Here is a 24,006-nt window from a genome sequence, read left to right as displayed (position 1 = left end):
CACCTGGCTTACCTTTTGAATATTCCATCCCTTTTCTCCTGTGACCCATCACTTCATTGCAGTGAACACAAACTTAGACCACACTCTGAAGACTACTGCCTCTCACCCAGCAAAAAGGAATTGACTTGCATCTTCCCAACCCCGTGAAGCCAGACTCCACCAACACTCCTGTGGCATTTTCAAACAAGCACCTCTGAGCTTGCTGCTGCAAGATGTCTCCCTTCCACTTGGGAAAAGCTCCCATATAAACATCAAGAAATCCACTTAGTTACAGTGGTTCAGAACCTTGTACCAACCCAAACGACATCTACAGTACCTCAATGCCCAAGTGGTTAATAGGCACCCTCAGAGACCAACTAGAAAACCAGATGCTCCACAAGGAAAAAGGCAGAGGAAGATTTAACACCATCCACATTTTATATACAGGGTCCCCAAATGCTTTACTTCAGCTGAAGGATTAAAACCCAACTCTCTCACCTACCAAAAGTGTTCTGGGCAAAGCAAGTCTAGAATAGGTTATTTATCTGACTACATGTGCAGCATGGCACCAGTAAGAACTGAAAGCTGAAAGGGGTGGGAGAGAAAGTGTGAGAGACTATTCTGTTAAGGAAAAGGACACCCAGCTGAGACAGAGCTCAGGTTTAGTTATCTGCTTTTGAAATCATTGCAGCAGTTTGCAGAAAGCACTCAGGACATTCAAAAACCAGGCAAATTTGTAAGTTCAGCTTCCAAAGCAGGTTATTCAAGATGATTATACTGTGAAAGGTAAGGAGGCAGCGCTCATTTTCCAGCTTCACGAGACACAATTACTGTAAGCCAGCATTCCTACTGCCTTATTCTCAGGCTACAGAAACACTTCTCATAAAAGTATCCCACTAAGCCAGTAAACAAATACATGTTGCCACCTGCTAGAAATGGGAAACAACCGCTCACAGCACACTGGAGCAAGAGTGGCGCAAATCTCTGTGCCATGTGTAGTAGCTGTAAACTACTTGTCTAACTTGGCAAAGGGAATATTAGAGAAACTTTACGAGTCTTTGCACTTGTTTACGATGAGACATTAATTTATATCATTCCTGATTAGATCCATGCAAATACTTTTGATCTATAAATAAGACTCCCCACTGAAGTGCATGAAGTCAAGTCAAAACAAGACATTCTTTTTCTGGAATGGGAACAGCTGTGCAGAACATAATTGGGATTGCTAGTCAAGGTCTGCTATTTCAAAGTATTCCCCATGTAAACATGGGCTTTGTTATCCTACTCTACTATTCTACTCCATTATTCTCCATTGTACTTCTATTTACAGTATGGTATTGCAACTCCTTGATATCAGAGGTGATTTAAAGGTAGAGAGCTTTCTTCCTCTCAGTAGGCGAGGCACATCACTGTCTCATTCTCCCCCAAATGATGTGTTATCGAAGTAAGGATCAGAGCACAAAGCAACAGTTTCACCCCACAAAACACCAATATAGAATAATCAACATATGACCATAAAGAGCTTGAAAAAGCAAACTCTTAAATGTGGCCAACAGTGACCCTTGAAGCACTTCGAACTATTTTCTCTCAGCAAAATCTTCAGATATTCATTATACCTAGCTTAAAATCCCACTTTAATTTTCATTCCATTCCTGAAATTCTGCCGTCTGTTACGCCTGAATTACCGGATCAGTCCTTCTGTTATGTTATCCATGGAAAAAAGAAAAGGAAGCTGGACTTTGGACAAGTCTCAGTTGTGAATTACAATTTCTCCAGCGAATAAAAATTAAATGTAACCTCTCAGCATCATGTGCCAGTGTCCAGATCTCTGCACTCTGAAAACCCAGGTTTGTCTTCAGATTATTGAAAAATCAGCATTGAGATGGAGCATTTGTTTCCTCTGGCTATAATCCTCTCTTTATTACTATGTCTCTTGATAGTCTCCAGTTACTGTAGTTACGCACTATAGGAAGTCAGGAGCTCAAATGAGATTTTTTTAATACCCAATGTTTGCAATAGAAAATGTGTTTAATCGGGTCTAAGTAGGAAGTTACAATTTTTAAACTATTTATTGATAGACTTGCAGTACTTTTACTGTGGGCAGTTTGGCCAAAATACCCAAACTGGTTTAGGGTTAATTTTCAACAAACAACCGGACTGGAAACTTCCCGAAGACTTCTCCAGAGAACACTAGTCAGCAAAATGTCTAGTCAGCAGCAACAGCTCTGAATACCTCTGCCTTTCCCATGGCTGGAAATCCAACGCACGATGCTTGCACATGGGACTGGCCATGAGATGGACGCATCTAGGGAGCTGTTCCAGCAATCCCAGAACAGAGAAGAGGCAGACAGGACTGGGCGTAAGAGCATGAGAATCCAAAACTACAGTGATGGGAGAGGAAATTCACAAAGGTTGAGTGTGGTTTTAATTCTTTTTTTCTACTTACTTCCATAATTTTGTCATCAAGTACAAAACCCGGCAACAACTTCTTAAACCAATTTATAAGCAACCAAGAGATAGGTTCCTGGTGATGGAAATTCTATTTGAAATCAATCATTTTACCACTGTTTATTATTATTTCAGTTATTTTATTTCTAGGCTTATATTGTTTAGTATTTTTGAAAACACTCATATTTAGCACCTGTGTATTAAGGAGGTAAGTGATAAAAGTGACTAAAGAATGAATAAAGACGTCATAACCAAAGAAAAGGCAGTATCTTGCATAGCTTTTATTAAAACTCGATTGAACTGATTTACTGACTAGTTAAAATAACATGGTTAGTACATGTATCCAAGATTCTGGTTTTAAGGCTTGTTCTTAGTGTGTCTTTTCAATTATGTTTTATTGCACAGAAAACTTACCTAACACAATTAAATCAGATTAAATGAACATGATTAAGGGTGCAACATCAGGCACGCCAAAGTAGGAACCACTAAAATTAGAAAGTAACATGCTCTGCATTTTTTAAACATGAAGAAGCATCATGAGAGAGATCCTGCCTTGCTCAGCAAAGATTTGTTAATTCTACACTATTCAAATCCTGCTCTGAAGAAGTTCTTAGTGTGCTTTTCTTTGGCATTTCCACTGTAGCACGCAAATACTGACACATTCCTCTATTTTCACAGAATGTGTATGGTGAAGGAGGAGTATTTTCCAATCTGCAAAATAAAGAAACTAAGGCACAAAAAGGTCAAGATCCAAGGTATTCATAGAATCATAGAATAGCTAGGGTTGGAAAGGACCTTAAGATCGTCTTTAGTTCCAACCCCCCTGCCATGGGCAGGTATTAAATGACTTTAGATGGCTAATGTCAGATTCCTAGACCCGATTTCTCAAAGGACATAATATCGAGCAGCAATTCATCAAGTCAAATATTCAAGCCATGCGTTAAAGCACACCACACCATTTCAAAGGTATGGTCAGTCAGCTGATAAGCTGATCTAATACCTTGCCGCTGCTAAAAGGCGGCAATCTTCATTCCTCTCCCCTCCATTCTTCCTGATATGAGATTCCACTCTTCACTTGTACAGTCTGGTATTTGACTATTCAGCAAATCACTGTATCCCAAAGAACAAAGATTAAACTAAGATAACCACAACAAATTATTAGCTTCTGCTGACATAGTGAGCTAAACTAGTTTGTCAAACAGTCGGGCAAGCAGAAGATTTGATCCAAAGGAAGAAAAGTGATACAGCTACAGTGATACAGGACAAGGAATGGGATTTCCCTTCTTGGAGGCAATCATCTCTTGTATCAGGTCACGCATCACACCCAGCAGACTGACTAGCTTCCTCGCAATTCGGACTGCAATGGCTCAAGAACAGACTGCCAAAGCTGGCAAATACCTCAGGGAAAAGCCAGCAGTCACAAACCTTTCCAGCACTGCACCAGGAAAAGGAAGAAAACCCATCTCGCTTCCTCAGGAAACAGATTTTCTGATATTGAACTCTATTACCCCTCATTGCTGCATTCCTAAGGAAGATATCTATCCATGAGGAGAGCCTACTTCTTGGAAAACCATACGCATCCTGGTTCTTGCAACACAAGATGAAAGACCTTTTAAGTTGTAACTTATTTTACTATAGTTTTGCACTGACCCTTCTACATACCAGACTGCTGGACTTCCACAAATAGGCTGCACAGAAATGAAGCACACAAATGACACCTCTCGCACACTAAGGCGGAAATCCTGTTGACAACAGAATATACAGATAAGGAATAACAGGTGCCATGGTAGTGAACAGCAGATCCAGTTTATTTTAGCAAAATACTAACATTCACCAAGTTCTAAGGGTTTTTGTTTGGAAGCCTCACAACTTATCTCAATATGTACTATGGGCTCACCGAGCCCCCCAGCACCCTTGTTTTCAAATGAAGGAATAAAAACTTTGTCACCCACAATATTACTGATAGTGAAAAGTTTTGTATTTGCCATAGTATCTATGCTACACGGACAGTGACAACTTTGGGCTGAGATCACAAAACAAACAGATATAAATTGTCTCTGGGCAACAAGACCAGGCCTTAGGGCTTCTCTCCATAAATACTCCCAGCTATGCTGATGCAACTGCTGGCAGGAATGCTTGGTGGAACACAGCACTGTAATGTTGGGGTGGGTTTTTAATTAAAATCAACAAAAAAAAAATCCAGACCAGCCACATTTTAAGCACAGTTTACTTCATTAGTAAAGTTTATACAGCCAAAAGGAATTATACTTCAATGGAGAATAAGGAGAGAAAGAACATCAAATTCCATTTGCATATATGAAGTGTTAAGAACAGCGTTTTGTTAGTCCTGACACTGTGTATTTCTTTTCCTCTCATCTCGATTCAATATGTGACCTTCTCTTTGGGAATGGGAAGGATTAAGTAACTTCAAGATTCAACAGTCCAAACGTTATTGTTATTTTCAACTCCCTTGTTCTTATTTTGACAGCAACGTTATTTTAACCGGCTGCAGGTTCACAGTCAGAATGTCTTCACTGACTTGAGGTTTGTATTTGCATGCAGTGCTTTTGTCAGGCTTTGATCAAACTAACTTGTGCTTGGGGCAAATTCCAATAAATTAATAGCCAGACAGAATTCCAAAAGCGATCATCCCAAATTTCTCACAAGCACTGGAAAGCTCTTTATTCTGCTGTCTGAACAAGTTTCCTCTTTCAACCACTTCTAAGTTGCAGATACACCTCATTCTCCTTACCCCATTCTGAGATGGAGAAATACCTTCTCCATGGAAGTCTTGAAAATATTCTGGAGATATTTCTAATTCCACATGCATTTTCATTTGAATGCCGATTTTTAAGTTGCCTTTTTAAAATGTTTGCTTTTATTTATTTGCAGCATCCCACATTAATAGAAAATTAACACATGGTTAGTATGGTCATGATGGATTTGGTCGTCGGAAACTGCTTGTTCCAACAATCTTACAGGAAAGATTTACAACCAAGTTGCAAAATTTCTTTTTAAATCAAATTGAGGCTTTTTCATTTACTTGGTTTTTAAACAGCAAAACCCCTGACTGAGCTAAATTACAAACAAAAGAGGTTTGTTTGAAATACTGGAAAGAATTCTAGTCTGCTGTTTCCATCCCTTTGTTCAACCTCTGGTACTGTAAATCAGATCAGCTCCTGTGCTGATGTCTGGCAATCAGTAAACAGCATTCAAGTCTGCACAATTTTTGGCAGTTTATTGTCACTCTACTGGCCTGTAATTAAAATAATCAGCAATCAAACAGTAATCCAAGTATCAGAAATACTGAAACACACAAGTTGGTAGCCAACTTTTTACAGTTTTAAACATCCAAATGCTTTTCATATAGAGACTTTCAGAAGCCACATATCACAAAGTGCCACAAATCGGTTTATTCTACTTTTTACTCCTAATTGTGCTGAGTTGACTCTAACCTTCTCTTTTACTAGTCACCAATCAAAGATCAATTCCCATTCTTCAGAGCTCCTACAACTCTGTTTCCCAGAAGACTAAAAAAGTATGAAAATGCTTGACAGAGTTTAGAATACTTGGGTTCTATTATCTAAATTCTTTTTTGACAAAAAAGTATAATCCTCCCATAAAAGTGTTACCATTTTATACGTTCAAATATCCAAGTTCAAAACAAATGAAAGCATTCTTTTAGATTCCTCCTGTCCTCTGCTCTTTAAAAACAGCAACTCCTGTTAACACAGCACCCCTTTTATTCACTGGGTTTTGAAGTAGGATAATGCACCACTGGAGCTGGAGAGCTGGCAATGGATATGACAGTGAAATTCAAAGTAAACAGACACACAAAGTCTGGACCATTCTTCACTGTGAGGGTGAGGCACTGGCTCAGGTTGCCCAGAGAAACTGTGGCTGCCCCATCCCTGGCAGCGTTCAAGGCCAGGTTGGAAGGGGCTTGGAGCAATGTCGTCTAGTGGAAGGTGCCCCTGCCCATGGCAGGGGGTGGAACTGGATGAGCTTTAAGATCCCTTCCAACCAAAACTATGATAACTAATTCTTAAGGCTTCTTACTATCAAATGCTTCCATACTACAAATGCTTAAACTACAAAAAGGTCTGGTACACTATTTAAAATACTCTTCATTTATTCAAAAAAATTAAAAGATATTTATTAAAATATATGTTCAAACTTGAATTTAAAGCACTTGGGAATTAGACAAATTTTAATCACAGAAAGAAGAACTTAATAAACATTTCTGAGACTCAGCATACTTTGTCCTGAAATTTCCCTGTAGCAATGTACATACTGAGAATGAAAAACAAGCAACATAAATTTATGAGTAATTCTAGTAACACAATGAGATACTCATTATTTTAAATTACAACATGCAAGAACATTTAGAAAACAGCCTGCAAATTCTCTTCTCCAGAACTGTAGTGATATAAGCTATAATTTAAAATTTAGCTACTACAGATATATATTCTTGGTTCATTTTTAATATACTAAAGAGGTTCAACTGCAACATAAAATGTAAAAAACAAAGTAAACAATAAAGCAATACCACCTGCACACTATTTCGACTGAAGTTATTTCCAGACATCATTCTGGTAACCTAACATGATTTACTAAGGGTTAAGCTGCTTCAAAAGTAGCACAAGAATTTCTGTTACCTATTTTGTTTTTCTAGCTCGTGTTACTGAACAGCACAAATTTACTACTACAACACAGAGCCATTGTCTGGAACAAGCCAGAAAAGAATGCAAAACGCAGTGTAATGGACTTAATGGGAACTCTTTCCAAGCAACAGTACCACTTAGATTGATGCGGAGAACAGTCTGTAGTAACAAACTAGATCAACAGGACACATTAACCCTCAACAGAATACAAGATAAAAAGCTCAGATTCCTTTCTGAACTTGAAGAGACTGTTAAGAAAACCCACATGATTGTAAGAGAAGATACCAGGCACTCCACTGATTTATCTTTAAAATTTCTTGGGTAAGTGGTTCCATCTGTTTAGGTTATCTAGAAACACGCTTTCCTCTATGGAAATTTCAAAGTAAGAGGTAGGGGGGAAAAAGAGGAATCTTGGAAGCTTTAGTAGCTTCTTTGGGCATAAATCAGTTTTAATATAAGAACAACTAAACAAATCCCAGTCCCTGCCATGCTAACGTAGCACATTCCACATCGCCTTGCTTTCATTTTCGGAACCACATGAAGTACTGCCATGTTTCCATGGGCTATTTCAGCAACAGAAAGCAGACAGCTCTTCATCCAAAAGGATGTTTTAAAGAATCTCACCCTGAGAAAAAGGCAGACAAAAAGAACCAGGCTGGAGTACAAAAGACATTCATTCCTACGGTAAAACATGAGAATGTAGCTGCCAATCAGCTACTGGAAATGGTCCGGGAAATAGCCTTATTAAACCTTTGGATTAATGAACAGCTCAAAATGGACAGTCCAACATTCAAATTCCAAATTCCACATCAAAAGTCTGATTTTTCTTTTAAATAGCAAGTGAGCGATTTTCATCCAGACACTTCTGAGTCAAATCTGCTGTTAAAGCCAGTCCTCTGAGTACAAATTTGCGGTAGATAAAACCTTAAATACAAAAAAAAACAGTCATTAGTGGGTGCCTGCTTTAATTAAAAGTCCATTTGACAAATTTCATCAGACTATTCCTGCAGGTGGGCCTCTCAAAATCCAGGTTAACTACATCTCACAAAACACTCAGGCCATGAGGAATAAAAGTTATTGTTTCTCCAGCATAACTTTGGGTTGTCTGTCCAGACACCATGAGATTATCAGCCCTAAAATTGCAGACAGAATTGTCCTTACAGACAACCAGATAAATCTAATAATCAAATTTTGGGACACAGGTTTCAGATGAGACAGTAAATACAGACATTCTCCTCCAGATTTTCACTTGGTCATACGTGTGACTAAGACTGTGCTGGGAGGACACTAAGATTTTCTCATTGAATCTCTCATCTTTTGGAGGATGGGAGTGGGGAAACCCTGCAAAAATAAAACCCAAGGGACTCTTAAACACTTCCAGATGTGCACAACATGAAAGGGTGCAAACAGCAAGCCTGGAACCTGGTCTGTGCACCTGAATTCCCACCCACCTCTCCCAAGCCACCTAAATCAGTGCTTGCGGCCCTAAGAAGGCAGCATGCAAATGCCAAGCTCTCACTGCATAAGTAGTAATTGCACAATTACATAACAGGAGGTCAATAGCTTTGGAAATTCGGAAGAAAATTCTTTAAAAACTCCACTTTCACAGAAAGCATCTTCATTCATGTGGAAGCATGAAGACAATGAACTCCCAAACGCTTTAGCAACATAGTCATGAATAAACTCATGAGGGCTGAATAAGCATTTACACAAATGCACTTCGAGAGTTCATAAAATAGCAAGCCACACCAGATTAAAAAAACCCACAGGATGAAAACGCTTCAGAGCTGTGTCTAATATCTTTAAAGCCGAACAGCAGAGTGGGGAAAGCTGGCACGTTCTAAAGAGAGATTTTTCAAAAGCAAGAAAAAACAGAACACAGATCACACCAACCCATTGACTGGCACTCCTAAACAGCTGCATACTAACGGCCTTGCATCCAGTTGAAAGTATTAAAGTACGCTTTGAAATGAATAGACAGCTTGAATCTTAGCAAACTAACTGGTAGCATATAGTACTCACAGCTTCATACTGAAAAGCAGTTAAACATGCTAGTTATTGCTGACAGTTAACCACCCAGAAGTACATGTGCCAAGCAAACAAACAATGTTGACTTAAAGTTATATTCCCTTCATTAAAAAACACAATTAAAAAAGAGTGAGAGGTACTGAAGCTTTTCATGGTTGCCCAATTCTATTCTTAGGTTCATCAAAAAGGAAACTGGAAGAGAGAGCTCAAAAGCTTACCTGGCCCCCTCCTTTCCCAAGCCCAGATCATATACACTCCTCTCATTCCTGACGGAAGTTGCCTAAACTAGAGCTAAAGCTCTCAGATAACAGAGACTGTGTAGGCTTCCCAGGCAGCCGATCCCAGAGTTTATGTCATTATGCTTAAAAGAAATCTGTTGGTTTGATTTTAATAAAGTTCAACCTGCCCAACCCTCTCCTGCTGTGATCCAAGTTCATTATTTCTTGTACTATCCACCATAAGTCTACAAAAACATCTTGCACACCTGACAGCTGTTATGTCTACCCTTAGTAACAATCTCTTCAGATTAAACTCTTAGTCCTTTTATTCCCCATTCAAATCAGGTTTTCCAAGACTTAGGTCTAGATGAGACTTTAATACAGTTTAATTTAAAATTTAATAACATGTAATACAATTTAATATCTTGCTATTTGCAATGAAATCCAGAGGAAAATTAAGTACAATGAACCAAAAAATAAACTCTCGACAGAATCCTAAAACAACCCCACACCAAACAAACACTTTATAAAGCTGAATGTGAGAGATTAAAGGGTTTCCTTGGTCTCAGTTTTTTAGCCAACCTCAACATCACCACAGGTGAAATAATATGTCACAGTTTTATCAGAAACTTTCACTGATTAAAGCACAAAGTGACAAGTGTATTTTTCCTCATACAACTATCACACTGGCAAGCACTCTTACTTTCACTGCTCACCTTCCCTTATCCTAAAGTATCATAGAATGGCTTGGATTGGAAGGGACCTTAAAGCCCATCCAGTTCCCACCCCTGCCATGGGGAGGGACACCTTCCACTAGGCTGGGCTGCTCCAAGCCCCGTCCAACCTGGCCTTGAGCACTGCCAGGGATGGGAAGTTTGAAGTATTTATATTGAGGGAAAAAAAATAACTATCAACAGTTTGCCAGAAGTGAGCAACCACCTTTACTGCTTCAGTTCCATAGCTCATGTCTGGTGTGGAGCCCATGCATCCCTCTCACTAGCCACAGTAGTTTGTTATGCCACAGAAAGACATTTCTCCATGACAGATTAATGTTCTTTATTTTGTCTCAACATTAAACATGCTGTATTACAAAAACACATCCCAAATAAAAGCTGAACGCAGCTGTTAGAAGATAATTCTTCCAGTACTCCATTATACAGAAAAAGAAAAAGCTACGAAGTTTCTTTAAACCAAAACTGAAAACTCTTTTTGTAGCTAATTTCCAAACCTTAGGTCATCAAAATTAACAATCTGGTCTCTAAATAATAGCTCTAATTCCTGTTGGTCTAATTATCACAGGTCTGATTATTACCTGTTCTAGTTGAGAAAAGGACTTTATGTCAGCCAGACTTCTATTAAAAACAACACCTCAGTTGATTTCTCACCAATATTCAGCCCTGTATTTTTGGACACTAATAGGCAATACCAGGAAACACATCAGATCACAAAGTGCGCAATTATTTCTGGTTCTTTAGAAACCAAAAATCTAGTAACATTACACTGAGAAGGAATACAAAGGAATCCTAAAGGCATTGTCTTAATTTTGTCCTAGTGATCGTTTAGCCATACCATGACTTAACACAACGTTTCTAGATCACTGAGATTATCCCCTGATTCCAATGGAAGTACAACAAAGAAACCATGTTCAACTTGATGAGAAAGGAGCCATTACAGTAGCAGTGACATGCTTTAATACCAAACAGATGATAACAACATTTTATATTGCTTGGCAGTGCTTTATTGTGCTGTAAAGCTGACTAAGAGGTAAGACAAAAGCAGCAGTTATTGCCTTACTTTTCAGGTCTACATCACCTTTGTAGCTCATCAACTGTAATTCAAACCCATTAAAACTACAGAAAACTATACTGAAAGCTAGAAACATGACTGTTAAATTAACCCATGCCTCAATCAGCATCAGATACAACAACAGTTTTAGATGTTAAACTGAATCCACAAGAGAAAACTACATCTTTAAGTTACACTTCCTCTTACTGCCATCTTGAATATATGGTGTATACCTCATAATAGCAGCAACCGCTTCAGCCAGGAGACCCAAGCCCTTTCAGCGAGATCCAAGCCCTGTTTTAACACAAACTTGTGTAACATCTGTGGGTTTATGTGATCTTTTTTTCAATGACCAAAGAAAAATCCAGGGATCTCCAGCATCAACTCCTCGCCAAAAAAGCATTTTTCCCCCAGAGAAGCATACATCTCTCTAAAGCGCATGCCCACAACCATCTTCCACCTTCCTAAATTTGATCTGGAATTAGAACTAAACATAATGGTTGCTTCAATGTTATAAAATCAAGTACAAACCTCATCCTCCAAAACCGAAGGGGGGGGGGGGGGGGGAGGGAACAAATTCTTTTCCCCTCTACCCCTCTCAGAACTTACTGAAATACTTAAAGCAACAAGTTACATTGCTTCATACTTTGAATATAGCATAATCCTTAACACAAAATTCGCATGGATGCAATGATCCACAGTGAAGACGGTCTACATTTGAAACATAGAGAATTGAAAACTGATGGCATCCTTTAGGTTTTTTCTGCTTTCACTTGTGAAGTTTGTAGTAGGGTTAACAAAAATTGACTAAGTTCAGTCTTCTTTCTGTCTCCTTTCCTTATCCCTCCACTCCTAAACTAAGAACATAGTAAAAAAAAATACATGTTTGGGTCAGTATCAAATATTTTCTTTAGCATCAAACTGTGAGACACATGTTATAACATCACAGATTAAACATGAAGGAGCCCAGCACACTTTATTGCATTATTGATCTTACAACACGTATTTTTTCAATGTCTATCATGAAGGTTTTATTCTCTATAGGCCTGGGTTTAGAAAACAAAAATAAGCAAATACAAGTAATTAGTAGTTTATTTCAAATCTTCTTGCAAAAGTAACCCCACAGTCAAAAGAACAGCAAAAGAAAATCATGCCCAGTTTGACAAACAGTAGCCACAAAAATAAGGTGGCACTTTCACAATCCCTCCTGCTCTATAATCTAAATGACTATCACATCCTCACCAGTTAAGGGACTTCTTCCAAATATCAGATAACCATCACTAAACAGGAGAGCATGTTGCACCAACTCTCACTATTTGAATACATAGCTGTATTTCCAGACTTAGTGAATTTTCTGCTCTGCTTAAATATGCTGAGGTCTTAGCAAGCAATCCATTCACACACCACATGGAAGGGAGAAGACAGACGCTAATGGTTAGAGTTGTAGCACTAAAAGCAGTTGGTGAAAAGATGCCAGATGTTTTCTCTGGAGAAGAGGTAGGAACATATAGATCACCAGGTGCCACCAGGACACAACTTGCTACTGAATACTGTTTGCTCTGAAGGAGCTTCTAGAGATACTGAAGCATTCCTCTCTAAGCCTCTACAGGGTACAGACATTGACAAGGCTAAATCTTCTTTCTTACCAGTATGACAAAAAGGTAGGTATTTTTGAGACTACAGCCTATCATAACATTACCTGCACTCTTTCAGGCTATAAGAGCCCTTGAAAACCAGCCTCTTGCTACCCATCAGCTCATTTGCTGTATATCCAAGCAAGTGTCACTAGAGTCCTGCAGCACATGTCAGGCTTGCACAGCTTTCTATTCATGGTCACAAGAAGTTAACTCCTGCTGGTGGGAATCCATCTTCTGTTTCCTGTTTCACACTGTCAGACTCTTCAGGGATGCACTTTTTTGTTCAGATTGTGTTAGTGTCCAAAGAAGAGAAAACTGGTCTATATCTGTGTTTAATAAGGCACTGTAATCAGGCTAAATGTATATTCTGCATAGATTAACCTCGCACAGCATTTAGCACACACTTCTGAAAACAGAAAGCTCTCAAGGCCTTTTCTGGACTGTCCCAGGATCTGTGAAAACTCAAACAATGGAAGCTTTAAGCCTGACAATTCAAATTGCAGATTCTTGTTGGATCCGGGTTTTGCAATTGGCAATATGACAAATTCTTTTCCCACACGAGAACTGTAGCAGAAATTCCCCCTGATACTTACTTAGCATAACCTTCCTAATTACTCAAGAGTCAATGCTGAAGAGGGGAAATCTTCAGCACAAGGTCTGCTCTAGGATGTGTGGCAGCAAATTGCCACAGCATGTTTGTCTTTGACAAAGTAAAACATTTTTGGTTGAATATGATGTTACTTACTTTGATAGCAAGACTAAAGGACAGGATGTTTGTTTATTCTGCTGACAAGCTGCACCCGTAAATCCTAAGGGGTACACCACATCTGACAAGAAAATATTGCTGGAAACCACCTTCTTTGATACATCACTTATCGGTTAAAACTCCATATTTACTCATTTTGTGTGTGCATATATATATATACATATCACTTTCATTACTCATATTGGTTTTATGAACTATATTCTTCCTTACAGAATGAGCACACACATATTAGACTATTTCTTTGGTACTGTACAGTGATACTTAATGTGCCAATATTTCATTTCATTTAGAATTTAAACTAAATTTAGTTTTAATTTAATCTTGAGTTAACTATCCTATACAGAGGTATGTACCCAGATGTTGAACAAATAACAAAAAGGGAACGTTGAATTATAACCTAGTGCCTTAACCTACTCTTTTTATAAGACCTATTTTTATTCTCAGTCTTGACATCAATGTGAACACCAATTTGAAACAACACAGAATGAGGCTGCAAACTGTGTCAAACTTTCACAGCAGTGAAACTAAATAATGCAGCCATTACCAGAAAGAGAAATGGATTCTTTTGACAAGTAGCTGGGCATGCCACTCTTTCTAAATTAAAATTCTATTGCAATGCCAAGCTGATGAAATATTTTTACTATCAAAGTGCACCAAATCTAAGACAGAACTTTACAAATACCTCTTTAAAAATCATATTAAAATTATCTGATCTTTATAATACCTCTTGTTTACATCATGCCTTTCATTTCAAGGCTCCAAAGCACATTCACAGATTGCTAATAGCAAAAAAACTAATTGAAGAGAAAAACCACATCACCAGATAGCTCCTTACTGTAGGCGAACTTCTCAAGATGCTAGGACAAATTAATACCTGCACTGCATATTTTTAGCCACTTTGCAGTTAATATGCTGCCTTGGATGTTTTTACTGCATATTCAATGGTTACCATTTGCAATGGTAGTGACTGTCACTTTTAATTAGCACTGGGTAACAGCCTACTAACATAAAATACTTCCTATACTTAGAATAAATAACTGTTGGCTCAAAAATCACCTTCATAGCAGCTCTGGGTACACACCAGCATCACAGACTTCAACACATACACACAGGAACTTCTTCTAGAACTACACAAACTTGATTACTGCCAACCAAGACCAATTTGACACCAATTATGAATTTAGGAAAGAATGCTGAAATTACAGCAGGAATACTCTAAGAAATTAATGTCTATACCTCTAAAAAAGTCCCCTGTGAAACCGTTCACAAAGATGGCAAACAGTAACATATTTTAGTAATTTTAGTAATTAAAAGTTTAAAGCCAAATGATGAAATTAAGAGAACACCTTTCAGGATACCGTGTTATCCCAGCCTGAACATTACAGTTAAGACTATGCAAAACCCCTCACTTTCTAGAACACAAAGCTATTAAATATATCATGAAGGAGTGATACTCCAAGGAAGAGTTAAATTGCCACTGGATATTAAACAAGTTACTGTTCCACATCCGAATCATTTCTTCTCAAACATTAAGACCCTAGCTATTTATGATTCTATGATTCATCTCCAATTATGACACTGTCAAGTGTCAGAATGTCATTGCCTCTTCTCAAAACACTAGAAAAGCCTTTGAACTCTACCCTTATCAATATAATTTGAGGATCTCCAGCTGACAATATTCTGATTCATCAATACTATGAAGGTGGGAAACTGCCGACAAAATAAAAGGACTGGGATAGAAAACATCTGACAGAAAGCTGTTTTCTTGAGACATAAGCAAACAAACTCACTAAGGAACTTTCAAGGCTGTACTCAACTTTCACTAGAATATGCTGCCCATATCACAGAATCATAGAATCATAGAATAGTTAGGACTGGAAAGGACCTTAAGATCATCCAGTTCCAATCCCCCCCTGCCATGGGCAGGGACATCTCACACTAAATCTTGTCACCCAAGGCTCTGTTCAACCTGGCCTGGAACACCGCCAGGGATGGAGCATTCACAACTTCCCTGGGCAACCCATTCCAGTGCCTCACCATTCTCACAGTAAAGAACTTCCTCCTTATATCCAATCTAAACTTCCCCTGTTTAAATTTGAACCCATTACCCCTTGTCCTGTCACTACAGTCCCTAATGAAGAGTCTCTCCCCAGCATTCCTATAGGCCCCCTTCAGATACTGGAAGGCTGCTATGAGGTCTCCACGCAGCCTTCTCTTCTCCAGGCTGAACAGCCCCAGCTTTCTCAGCCTGTCTTCATACAAGAGGTGCTCCAGTCCCCTGATCATCCTCGTGGCCTCCTCTGGACTTCTTCCAACAGTTCCATGTCCTTTTTATGTTGAGGACACCAGAACTGCACACAATACTCCAGGTGAGGTCTCAACTCCAAGTGAGGTCTCTTATGCTAGGAGAAGGTCAGTTTAGCACATTGTCCTATATACACCTAGAAAACACCTGCTTACATCTTCAGGCTTGCTAACACCTAGAAAACACCTGCTTACATCTTCAGGCTTGCTAACAGACTACCTGCTTCCCTGAAGACAGATCAGGATAATCACAGTCTACAAAGTACCTCAAGATCACACTGCTGTGCCTTTATGCTCCATCTAGAAACACACCCAAAGGAACACAAAAACTTACTGGCACTTCTGGGAAACTTGTGACTTGCAGGCATCAACAATGTCCTCAAAACCCAAAAAATAAAGTTACATATATACATTTAGAACACACTACTGCAAGGCAAAACACTATCAACCAACCATAAACACTGAAAATAAGGAGGAACAGAGGTAAAGATGTAGTCAAGCACAAGCAAAACTCCATCTCAAATTCAAGCATCCAAAAGTCAGAATGTCACTAAAGAGTGCTTAAAGTATCTGCCATATTTATCTATGGATCTACTAATTTTGCTGTACAACACTAATTAGAAATTTGAAACTATATGTTCTTACAAATTGTGCACTCTACTGCTAATTTCTTATCTTCTCCAGGTTTAGATCAGTTCCCCCAGTCACAGCAGAAGCAGGTAATCTTTTCCATACACATACATCCTGGTTTTAAGCCCTTCCACAGGTTAAGTCCTCCCTGAACTTGGCAGGCAAGATGCTCAAGTCAAAAGCAGTGTGACCTACACTTAATTAAGTTTTATTCAAAGCAAGTATCAACAAGGTTCAGAAACCTTGATACACAGTCATGTGCTATAGTCACATCAGGATCAGAAAAGTTAAATTGCATCTACAGGGGTGAACGCACCACCTTGGCTTTGACATCTTCAGCAGTATAAAAATGTAGGGCTGAAAGTAATACAGTATATCTTGTATAGATTAAAGGATTTCATCTGCTTAACTTTTATGGTGCAATGACTCTATCACAACCTTTACTTTCTTCAAGCTGATTTTCCCAGGAGGTAAAAATCTGCAAAATCAATTTCCTATCCCACAGTTATTGAGTAGAATGGGAAACAGCAATTGCTTCTCCAGAGAATCTTTCCCAGATACTTTGACCTTAAAAGTAAACAGGATCTTTAATTTCCGTGCCAGCATTTAGGGAAACACATCAACCCATGCACAACAACCTAAGTGTAACAGATCTCTTTGACTCTGTCGCACGTTCTGAACTCCACTGGTTACCCTCTCTCTCAACTCACATTGAAGGATATATTGGACTTTGTTTCTTGGATCTGTTTGTGCCTGAGGGACAATATAACAACTGCATTAGATCAAATTCACATCACTGACATGGAAAAGTCAGAATGACTGTGACAGTGATATCACTCTCACTGCAGAAATGGAGGGTGAAAGAAGAGTGGATGTTCAAAAACACAGTATGCTTAAGAGTACTTAGAACAATGTATTGTTTAAATACCAACTTCTATCTCTACTTGCCTGCCACAGTGCAGCATAAACAAAGTACAAAAAAGAAGACAGCACACTCATTTTATGGTGTAAGAGAATATATAAGAAAATGCCATGCCATTTGGAGGCATATCAGAAAGCAAAGCAGGGAAATAATGAAAGATCTACAAAAAAATGGTATTCAAAAGCTTTCAAACAATCATTATTTCTGTGCAAAACACAGAAATTATATTTGCACAGGTATTAGCAGTTTACACCATTCTTCTTTTCCTCTAGGAAATCCAAGCACAGAGTTATCTAAGGTAGAGAAACACAATAACAACATAGTGTAAGTTGTAACGATTTCCACAGAAACCCCACCTAATCTTTACTGCTCTAAAGGGAAACTGTCATGTAGCTGATAGTCTGAGATTTACTAATCTAACAAATGACATAATTTACTAGACAGAGCATGCACTCAGCTTCTCAAAGCTAAAAGAATCCTTCTCCACACACACATTTCTTGCTGAGAAATACAAACAAATGCTGTTTTGATACAAGAAACTCTTATTTATCCTATTATTCATGTGCTAAGACATATTCCAGGCACTGTGTAGACAGAAAATACCATTGCATAAACAAATTTTACAAACTAAGCCATATTGGCTTGTTCTCCAGATGAAGAAAAATATTCCTGTCAAATGGAAAACTGCTGGGAGAAATTTCTTTTTCAGATTGTAAAATTTGTTTTAGAATAAAATCTTATTCATTGAACAACAAAATAAAAGTGTGTTCTTAAAAGCATTTGGGGCTGTTTCAACTATACCCAGAACCAGAAACCAGCAAATAGCCACTTCCAGTAATAAAATACCGACTCTGCCATCTACCAAGACAAAGATAATTGAAGCAGGGTCTTATACAAGCGAAACTGTAGAAAATTAAGATACAATTTGTACTTCAAGTTATGACTTCTTAAATTTTACTGTCAAAATTAATATGTAACTGCTTCTTTCTGGCAACTGATTGAACTGATCAGTCCTTGGCAAGTCACAAATCATAAGCCTTACTGTGAACCATGATGAATAATAACCTGTACGGGCTGACAATCCACTCTAATTCCTTCTCAACTTTGTTTCACACTTTCTCAGCATGAAACTATCCCATATACCTGACACTGCGCTCAAAACTAACTTACACAGCTTCGTACAATATGCAAAGGGATCATCTCTCAGATCTCAGAACACTTCAGACTTCCATAGAATCACAGAACAGTTAGGGTTGGAAAGGACCTTAAGATCATCCAATTCCAACCCCCCTGCCATGGGGAAGGACACCTCACACCAGACGATGCCACACAAGGCTCTGTCGAACCCAGCCTTGAACACTGCCAGGGATGGAGCATTCACCACTTCTTTGGGCAACCTGTCCCAGTGCATTCCAACTTTGCATTGCACTGGAGAATTTACACAACCGAGAGCAAAAAGAACAAGATAAATACAGGAGATTTTAATCCTGAAAGCCCGTAAGTGTCACTGGGTCTACTGAGGTAAATAAGTGAAACTCTTCGGCTGTTTGAGATTTCTTGGGTTTATAATCTACAAATTTAATCGAGAAGGTCAGAGGTTCTTTGATACCAATGTAAATAGTCTCACTGGGGAAATGAAGGGTTCTTTTCTTTTTCCAACATCCTAAAATGCTGCTAACACTACACTCTTGGCTGAATCCCGATAGAACAGCTGAACAAGTCAATGAAGGCCCATCTTCTGTTATAAATTTTAAAAGAGATTGATAATCCATCAGTACTCCATACCAAGGTACTAACCAGCCACCTGATACTCAGCTACCCAAAAAACTTCTACATTAGCAGCAACAGTCTGGAAATACCACAATAGTGATACCCCAGAGCTTTTTTCTGGAAACATTTTATTATCAAATCAGTTGTGATTTCATTTTTTTAATGCTTTTGATGCAAATATTATACAAGATTTCACCATTCATTGGTCATGTGCGCTGCTGTAAGCCAAAATATTGCTTGTCTCAAAATTTCAACAGTAGATATTGAAGCACTTTAAAAAGGAATTACCATTATACCCTTTCCATAGGTGGAAAACAGAAAGGTGAATTGACTTGCCCTAATCCAATAGCAAAGCAAGGAAAACACTATTTGCTCTGATGCCACTATTCCTGTCCATTAGGTTGTACAGTGTCCTGTGTCTGAAATATCAGTTATATCACTCTTAAATATAGTATATCCTAATAACGGGGGACGATCAAACAATTCTGAAATCCATTGAACAATGAAATAAATTTTCACACATCAGTAGATAAATCTGAATTTTGCTCTAGTTTATGAAAGCTTTCTGCTTCAAACTAAAATGGCAGTCTTTATAAGAATAAAAATTTTCATCTGAAATAATAAGCCATTATCAATGCAATAAGAATGTTCAATTCCACACAAATTTCGACTGCAACAATAGGAATAAAAGCAAAACATTGTCCACTAACAGCAGCAATGGAATTCCTTTTCCTCTTCTTCTTATTAGGACAGAATAAAATTAGTGAGCTTTTGATACTTCTCGAGAATCAAAAAAAAAAATCAATAAATGTTGAGTTGATCATTTCTATCATGAAAACAATTTGTAACAAATACAAATGATGCTGCTGTTGGGCTTACCATTTGACATTTGGCCTGAAGTCCAAAACCATTCTACTCACAGGTTTAGCCCACACTGTGGCACCACTGCAGCAAATGCAGTCTCCTGAACACAGATCTGATAACACACTCTTGGAATACTTGAAAAAGGGAAGTGTGGGCTTATGACCCAAAAAAAGCTAAGAGCATTTCCTAGCAAACCCATAAGTACCATAAACTTGTAACACCAAGTATCTAGACTATGCTGAACTAGCAGTTCCTCTGCACTCTTCCCATAAATAGTTTTCAACCACTATGTTGGGTGGGGAGCAGGGAAGGAACTCAACTTTTAAATATCTTATTAAACATATTTCTAATACATTGCCAAAACCCCAGTACTTTCTAACCTATATTACTAACAACCTGAACATGCCTCACACCCTTAAGATGTCTCTGTCATACTGAATGTACTATTCACTTTTATAGGGAAATGGTCCCTCTATAATGGAAATTAAACCTGACCTCTCCCCTTCCTGTTTCTTAAGCCTCAAGTATTCCAAATAACTGATCACTAATCAGTATCTCTGGTGGTTCTCTCAAAACACATGACACTTACATGCCAAGCATGACAATCCTTCCCATACCCCTCTGAGGTGATCAGCACAATTTGAAGCTCTTCCATTAAAAGCCCATGTTAACACTGAACCCTCTGAACTCAAAGAAATTCAGAAACATGGTCAAAGTCTCTCTGGCTGTTTTTCAAACTCCCCCAGTATTCACCAGCCAGAGCACCAAGCTCTGATTTTCTTTTCCACTTCACATGACCACCATTTTTGAAGTTAAAAAATACATCCTAACTACATATCATATGCACGCTTAAAAATAGGAATGCTGTACAATCCAAAAAAATCAATATTGCTTACTCTTGCGAGAGCCTAAAATGAGTGAATTCAGAACATCAGACTTTACCTGATCTTACATCGTCATTCAGTAATGTAAAAATCTATGCTGGGTTCTGGTTTTGTTCTGTTGGAGTAGGAGGATTATTTTAATATGGAGAGGATTGATTTCATTCCTGTATGCATGAGCTGCTGTTGATGTTCCCAACCAGAAAGATTCCTTTCTAGAATTATCATCAATATATACAAGAGAGTGTTTACTCCCACCCTGCCCCTGTTCTAAATGCCTCCTCAGGGTTAATTCCCAGAGCAAGGCTACAGGTCTCCTGCTCAAAATTTCAGATTTTCTAATCCTTTTCTCCTTAATCTCCATTACATGAAAAGAAATCCATATATGCATGGTCTGTGAGAGGCTAAGTAACTTTACCTCTCACCATAGTTACCACATCTGATTTAACCACGGCTCCGGACATTGAATCATTGTCCTTTAAGATTCCAGATTTTATTTGTGTATGCCTCGATGCATTCAACAAGCATAAAATCCTAAAACCAGACTGATTTTAATATCCTTAGTACACGATTACATTTCAGTGTATGAAACTGTAAGATAACATACTATCCACCTCTGCTATTTCTGTACTGTGTGTGTTGTTTCCCAGGATCTCAGAAGCTAAAATGTTTAAATGTGATACTATGCCTGTCATTGAAAAGATTTTCTGTCTAATTCAATTCTTTGAACGATCCAAGGCAATTTTACATTCAGATTGCCATTAGTGTGCTCAACTATTCTATTAGACTTTTTTTTGTTTGTTTCTCAGGGTAACCAATTATTATTTGACTTAGCAGAAGCTGTTCAAATATTTAAAGGCACTCCGAGATGGCAGGAGTTTATCTAGGAGCATACATGTTGTGTCACAGATATTCCTCTCCTTGCTCTCAGTCGCCTTCTTTTTTATCCCCCTTTTCTTTTTCCCAAAACAGCAGCAAACAAATGAGATCTCGACTGGCCCCACTGTATCGGGAACCTGCTCACTCCATCTCTTTATGTTAATATTCAAGTTACAATGGGCACATTTCGAAATTACAAGCTCGGTAGTTAAAACAGATGCTTCTTACGTTCCTTCATATGCACTGTATCCCTCTGCCAGTATCGTCAGGCGCAAGGCGAGAACTAAAGTATAAACATCTGCAACACCTCTCTGTTTTGTTAACATTCTTTCACACATTTTCTTGCTAACTCCAAAAAGGCTCAACGGTGTTAAAAGAACCAACAAAATAAAAGCAGTGAAATTGGAAACATCTGCGCGATAGCGACGGAAAAGGGAATGAAACATGAATAAACAAAAACATGGCGAAAGTGGCCTGGGGTTGTTACACTGTCAGATCATTTTTCCAAGCCTAACATCAAGGCTTTTGTTACAACCAAAGCGGTCATTTGCATGGAGAACCAACAGGGTTTCTTCTTCTTCAGCGTTTCCCCGCTCGCAGCACACACACACACACACACACACACTCCCTTCTCCCCGACACACACCGAGGCAAAACCTCCCCTCCCGCACACACACCCCACGGCTAAACGCACACCTATCCTCAACCCCGGCACCTCCACACCGCCGGCAACGCTCCGAGAACCGAGTAGTTTGCTACTAAGACGTAATTTAGGTATAAAAATAACAGACGAACCTTTGGAGCGCTGCCCCAGCCGGAGTTCCTCTCCCTCTGCTTTGCTGTTGCTGACAAGATCAGGCTGAGATGAACAAGTCCATGCTACTCCGACAGCCTCACTCCTCCAGCTTTGCACACACCGCCGGGGGCTTTCAATAATAGCAAACTTTCCCAAAGTTAAAAACGGAATGAATTAAAGGAATGTAAAGCACAATGGCAGGAAAGCAGCAAGCACTGCCTGGGCAATTACTGCAGCAGCACGCAGGGCACTGCTCGGGAGTTAAGGCTGTGTCAGCACTTTCTTTCTACCCCCCCCCCCCCCCCCCCCCAGTTTTCAGGGGGCTGTTATTCAGAAAGAAAAATAACCTCCCCAAAAAAGCGGTCATGGCTAAAAATTAGCTCACAGGTAACCCCCACCCCCCTTTGCATTTTAAAGCATCCATTCATAAAGTTGCAGGAGTCTGTGCACTTTAGCACTCAGTCCCACATGCCTTTTTTTTTAATGCAAATACTCTTTTAAAAGGAGATTTCACAAGAATTTGATCTCTCTTGTGAATTTTGCCCCCCCCCCCTTTAATATAAAAGCAAATTAATAAATACTTTGACACCTAAAAACCGTTTTGTGTAAAAATGGAGTAATTTCTAAATAACTTCTTGCCTGAAAGGTACTAGATGAGTAGCAGAGATGTTAAATCGTGCACTCACGCAGCTGATTCAGCACAGACAATGGCCTCCACCGAGGTCTCAACTCCAGTCCATTACGGTAACTTTGTAACCTCACTTGCTGAGCGAATCTACGTTTCCCCCTGACAAGGAAAGTGCCCTTATAATCATGCTAAAATAAGGAAACAAAGCATTTGATCTGCAATTCGGGCTCTACAAGGATGCTCTAAACTGTGGCACACCAGGACACTCCCTCCTGCTGCTGTTAATCGCTGGGGTTTGGTTGGGGGGGGGAGGCTTTTTTGTTTGCGTGTTGGGTTTTTTACGTTCTTGGTAATTTCTTTTCAGATACAGAAATAAAACCACCAGTTTCTCCAGGCTATTTACATAAGCCAGATGCACTAATACACTTTTCAGTTATAAGCTTAAAGTTTCAATACCAAAACCAGAAAAACTCTAGTCATAATACCACTTTCTTCTAAGGTAAAAATATAGGCATTTAATGTCAAAAATGTGCAATCGCCTGAAGTCTGCTGGGCAAGAAAATCAAAGCCTAAGTTTTGCCCCTTTTTGACTGATAGGGAATAGTCAAGACAACAGGCAGTTCATTCCATCCTTACAACTCAATGTATCAATTCATCAAGTTAGGCATCCCTCTGCTCTGAATTTCTGACTCCACACTACTGTTGCATACCTAGTACAGAAAATCAAGTAGCATCCACTAAAACAGAGCAATCCATTACAAACATTTGGTTGCTGTGGATAAGACTCATGGAATCTTTCTGGCTGGA

At 38.9% G+C, this 24,006-nt stretch overlaps 1 protein-coding gene across 1 annotated transcript in view; it reads right to left on the bottom strand.

Moving 5' to 3' along the window:
- CTBP1 (C-terminal binding protein 1) overlaps window positions 1-22,687 on the bottom strand; it is a 244,019-nt gene extending 221,332 nt beyond the window's left edge. Inside the window, exon 1 of the mRNA XM_057409853.1 lies at window positions 22,571-22,687. The gene's annotated coding sequence lies outside the window, so the exon portion shown is untranslated. The remainder of the gene's footprint in view (window positions 1-22,570) is intronic.
- Window positions 22,688-24,006: the final 1,319 nt, after the last annotated feature.

This window comes from Pezoporus wallicus, unplaced genomic scaffold (assembly GCF_028554395.1).
Source record: "Pezoporus wallicus isolate ANWC-B61680 ecotype Strahan unplaced genomic scaffold, APGP_CSIRO_Pwel_v1 contig_8512, whole genome shotgun sequence".
Lineage (NCBI taxonomy): Eukaryota > Metazoa > Chordata > Aves > Psittaciformes > Psittacidae > Pezoporus > Pezoporus wallicus.
This window is presented reverse-complemented; position numbering and strand designations above follow the sequence as displayed.